Below are 6,000 nucleotides of genomic sequence, written 5' to 3'. Positions count from 1 at the left end.
GTTAGTTATTTTTAAACCCCGTTAAGTCAATGTTTTTTTTTAAAACCATTAACCCTATAATCACGAGTCAAGACTTGTTTTTATGTTAGGTGTATTTTAGAAGTACAAAAATAGTTTAATCACAGATCTAAATCAAGAAACTGCAGATAACCATAGCAACAGTAGGCCTCATGCCACTCACTGTTGACTTTGATGGTAAACTTATAAAAAAAAACAAAAAAAAACCTTATATTAATAGATTAATAATTTGTTTTTGTTTGTTTTTTTACTTGGCAAGTGGTCATGGCATATAAGCAGGACTATACCTAGGATCTAATTTATATCGAGGTCATCAGTTAAAGATTTAGGTTGCTAACCAATGACTGTATGTAAAGAATGGACAAATCCTGAGGAGGTCGGATGTGCTGCTTCTTCCATTGGCTTCATTTCCCAGTACAGAAGGTCGTCGCTTGATGCTAAATATATAATAACTGTTTTGTATGGGACAGTCCTCTTCCCAAGCCCCCAGGGCTTTGAAGCCAATTTGACATAGTGACCAAACTGTATAATAACAGCAATGGCATCCGTCATGTGATGTACAAGGCCCTGAAAAGACTTACGTTATAAAAGAAGCAGCAGTAAAACCCTGCTGTCAATTAGTTTCCATGAGTATCACCACCAAGGCAAAATGACTCGTTCCACGATCAGAAGTTGATCCATTAGGTCCAATAACATTTTTAAAGTGTAAAAAAGCCCACAATCAAATCATTTTATCCTCATCCAAGTTAGTGTAGGGGTAAACTGGAAGTTAGCGACTTGGCTACATCTGGCCACGCTCGGCCAAGCTCAACCTGCAGAAGTCTATAGTGTGTTTGCTTTATGGGCCCCACAATGTGAAAGCAAGATACGGAAGATTCTGGTAATTTTATGCCCAGAAATCTCACCACCGCCACTGAGTAGCTTCCTTAAAAATGAACAGTCCTGGGGTGTCATTTAGCTCAGTTGGTAGAGCATCCGCCCCATGTATGAAAGTCCTCGCCGCAGCGGCCCAGGGTTCAAATCCAACCTATGGCTCTTTCCTGCATGTCATCCCCCATCTCTCTCTCCACCACATTCCTGTCACTCTTCAAGCTGTCTCTGTCAAATAAAGCTCAAAAAAATCTGAACAGTCTTCACCACGCTGTATCAAATTCACTTTGATCAGTTTGCTGCTCACTGACATAAAAGTTTTGTTAAACATTACACAGAGTGATAGAACTGTTGCGCAGGTGTCACTTAACCTAATCTCTCTGGGATTTTATGAGGCTTTTATTGTTCTCTTATTGATTTGTCAACATTGCTGTGTCCTGCACAGCATCCGGTTGATAAGCCGTAGCCACAACATAAAGATAAAAATGAGAGATATAGTTATTAGGAAACCACAGCACAACTTCATTTACGCTTACTCGTAAACATCCTTAGCCTCCTGTAAACAGAATGAAGCACTGGTTGCTGTCAGTGACACCTGTAAAGAGGTTGGGTTGAACGATACGACAGGTGTAAACGGTTGCAGGTGCTCTCTCATGTGACATTTGTGCCTTCAGATTTGAAAAATTACATTTGGAGATCATGTTCTTGTGGTGGAAAAGTACAGATTTCTCATGTCATGTCTCAACCAATGTTACTATTACTAACAAACTGTGGCTTCCGTCTTCAGGGTTGTGGCCATTGAGTCACTTTCTCGGTTGGTCATGTGAAAATGAATTTAACCCACGTTACTCACACTGAATCTGTCCTTAGGTAGTCAAATAATTGATCATTACCAAACTTGTCAATATCAGATGTGAGCCACTGTGAATGATTGATTTGAACAGACTTCGCTGTCTGTCAAATCCAAAGCAATATACTATACTGATGACAGCTGTGATATTTTTAAAATATACTTATACAGTATATATATATACATTAATATATACCTATCGATTGATCCTCTGATAATTTTAGGATTTACAGACTCTCTCTCCACCTCCCTGTGCAGATATAAGCATGTCCATATCCCACTGACCTTAAAGAATGGACAGTGTATGTGTGACGTCGCCCACATGTTTCTAAAGAGTCGTTCTAAAGCTCAAAATCTCTGGCTCTGGCACCGCCATGTTGGCTGTCCTGGCTATTCTAAAAATCTAAAAATCGACAAAGACGTGGATCGTCTGCGGACCTGAGGCAGGGTGAATGACGCCTCAAACAAGCCACCTGTAACGCCATCCAATCAAAGCAGTTCGAGGGACTGTAGTTTTTGGCACTTCTGCATTGGCTTCATTTCACAGTCATGGAGGTTTAGTGATTAAATTTTTTTCTGAGGAACTGAATAATGAAGTCTTTCTTTATAAATCTTAAACTATTTGGACGAGCTGGAAATTTTTTCTTCTGGGACTGTTTATAGATACTAGCTTAAATTAGCTCACCCATAAACATCTACAGCAATAAAACATGCAACATATGCATGAACTGAATAGTGTTTGTTGCTCTTGTTTGTTAACAAGAAGACAGATTTATGTGTTTATGAAAATCAAGGGAACTGTAGTTTTCCACAGAAAATAACCTCTGCTGAGAGAGAGAGACTCACACAAGATGATTAGCAGCAAATAAAATCAGTAAACACACTTGAAAATTGGCTACGGTTTCCTTGATGACACACTGACATAGCAACACAAAAAAAACACAGTTGTTTTTCAAAATTTAAGTAACATCTGCATGATGTACTTTACCAGAGAGGGTCAGGGAGTTTGCAATATGGATATGTATGGGGATCAATCTGTCTTTCTCCTGCTGACAGAAAATGAATATATGAAAGCGGGTCAAGTCACTTAAATGATTACTTTCCTAAACAGTCAGTCATCCAGCAGACCTTTCCTTCTGAATGAGCTCATTTGTCATGTTGAAATTGAGACATGTGCAGGCAGACAGGGAAGTGGTGTTCATTTCCCTTCAGAAACAAGTTGCTCAAAGCTTATTCAGCAAATTTCGTAATGATCGTGGAGCCTCTCTGATCCTTAGCACAGTCTTTTAAGGCCTCCACCCATCTTTCTGCCACAGCATGACTTGTAAAGATCAAACGAACACATCCTAGAGTAGAGTGCAAAAGTTAAAAGGTACTGAATGTGGATCCTTCCTTAGTAAAAGTAATGTCTTCAGTGTGAAGTTATCTCTCAGGGTTCTGTAGATGCACCATAAACAATCACTTTATTTTAAAGGTTATTTTGCACTGTTCCTAATGGATGCAGTGTGACAGTATTCCAACAACACAAAGCTAAACCAAATAATCTGTGTGTGTGGTGTCCCATAAAAGACTTGCAATGACCCTAAGGTTGGAGGCTTGGTCTTCAGTGCAAACTTCCTTGTGTATGAGTGGCTGTTTTCACACGGTATTACAATCCTTGACAATTTCACTGAGCCATGGAATGTTGTTACAGCCTGCGCTTGGTTTTTCCAGGCCGTCACTTCAACTTAACAGTGTGTCTATGTGCAATATGCAAAGTATATCATGTAGGCATGTTTGAGAGGGAGACGCCTGCGACGCAGTGTCATGATTTACCTGATGTTTGTTTGAACGGCCGTGTGTATTTTAATAGCATCAGCTTTATATGCACAAATGACATACCCAACACACCTGTCTTTAACCAGCTCTCATTAAAGGTGAACCATGATGGTGGAGGAATAAACACACAAAAAGCATTTGAACATGGTGTCGGTCTGATTTATTCTCGGCCAAACTGAAAGTCCATTCAAAATAGCATGTTTTCACTTCTTATGAATATCAGGTGTGGCTTTGCAGGATGTGGTGTCATCCTCAAGTAGCTCATTATCTGGGATAGGAAGCGAAAACCTGAGCAGGTGGCACTACTCTGTCGAAAAAAGTTACACGATGGGGAATGATAGGGTACTTACACAAGAGAAACATGACTGCAATTATTTATTAAAGATGCCAAGCAATGTAAACAGATCAAGTGTGTGCTGTTGACAGGCTTTTTTCATAACAACACAATGAATGTTTCTATACAAATATTGTTCTGATTATATCTTATATTGATGGCAAACTCAGCAAACGTCGAGCACAAACTGAGAAGAAAGGGCCAGCTGAAACTCATCTGTTATTTCGCTCTAAACACTAGTTCAAACAAAAGCTCAACAGGCTGAAACAGAACAAAGCTGCAGATGTAGAATTTGTCCTTTTTTCTTTTTTTTTTTTTTTTGAAGTACTTACAGGAAGAGGGTTAAATCCCGTGCTGGGAGGCCATGTGTTGCTGGATGATCTCGCCTGCAGGATCCCAGTGGATGAGAAATGAAGTCATTAGCTAGTCAGTGATGAAGCTCTGCGGCCGCCGTGGTCATTATCATCAACACTCGCTATCTCAGTGTTGTTGCACATTTCCACAAACCAACTTTTGGTTTAAGAAACATATATTTGAAACATTTTCATACATTAGTTTTGTATTTACTATATTTTATTTATATTACATTCTCTCTTACAAAAAATAGCTACATTTAGAAGCAATACAACAATAAAACTGTCCGTTTACCAGAGGTGGAATGTAACTAAATACATTTACTTTACTGCACTTGAGTACAAATTCAAGGTACTTGTACTTTCCTTGAGTATTTCCATTTCACACATCTTTATACTTCTACTCTGCTACATCCCAGAGGCAAATACACTGGTTCCCATAAAGTTCTTCAACTTCTGAAGAAATGATTGTGACAATGTGATTTATTCCTGTTAGATAAAATGTATCTTTTATTGATCTATCTCTTCCAAACATATCACAGTGAAAATTAAACCACAATTAACCTGATAGGAATATAAAGAGGACTGTGTCTGAAAACAAAATTACTGCAACTTTATGGGAAACAGTGTATTATAATATTATAATCTCCTACTCCTACACATGTTTGACAGCTTTATATTTTTCATATGCTTCCTGTGTTGTTAAAGGATGTCCATCCCCAAATTTGGCCAAAAAAAAGGCTGCCAGACAGTTCACAAGATAGCTATTCTGTTGTTACACTGTGCCAGGAATGTTCTCTCAGATCTGTTTTGTGTATTGGGTTTGTACATACAGAGTTTTTCCATCTGTATAATGGACAGCATTTCTTTCTGCCAATGTGCTAAACAAGGTGGAGTGGTGGACTTCCAGGTCAGGAGAATAAGTTTCTTAGCCACCAACATTCCTGTCTGCCAAGCCATCTGCATGTTGCGTGGCAGCTCGATAGTCATTGCAGGCAGAGCATCCAAAGATGGCCAGGTCATGGTTAGGCTGACGAAAAGGCGAACGAAAGCCACTCAAAGATTGCAGTCCAAAAACTATGCAGAGTCAGGCAGAACCAGAATAGATGTGCTAGTGATTCCTCAGCTGAACAACACTTGTCACATACAGGAGACACGGATGGAAAGATGCGGTTTAGTTTTGTTTTTGAGTAGTCTATGCATCACCTTATATTGAATTGGCCTGTAGCGTGAGTTAATACAACAAGAATGAACCCGGGACATTGCCTCTTTCCAGAACTTTGCTGATATCTCTGAATTTAGGTCGCTGGCCCATTTATCCCTAATGTGATCTGAAGAAATAGTAGTGGTAAAGCAGTTCACAAGTGTTGACACCAGCTGCTTCGAGTCTGGAGGGAGTAAGAGATTTTCAAAAAAAGGATGAGTGGTAGGAGTGAGATGAACTAGAGGATTAAGTGTTTCTTTATAAGTCTTAAAATCAACAAACCATTAAAAAAAAACCCTCTTGGATTAGTTGACTCTTTAGAAATACAAGATAAAGTTCAGCCATAAACATATGCAGCATTTAAATACAACACATTATTTCAGCAGTAATGTTAAATGGTTTTAGTCAGTTTGTACTTGAACCCTTCATTTCAACATTTCATATCCAGTTATCTGACTTGAAAATACTTTTTGCACCATCCATCCATCCATCCAGTCTACTGATCTGCATCATACCGGTAACCAACTCAGTCAAGGATTAAAAAAAATGTCTG

This window comes from Larimichthys crocea, chromosome VII (genome assembly GCF_000972845.2).
Source record: "Larimichthys crocea isolate SSNF chromosome VII, L_crocea_2.0, whole genome shotgun sequence".
NCBI classification, from domain to species: Eukaryota; Metazoa; Chordata; class Actinopteri; family Sciaenidae; genus Larimichthys; species Larimichthys crocea.
Note: the sequence above shows the minus strand (reverse complement) of the source record.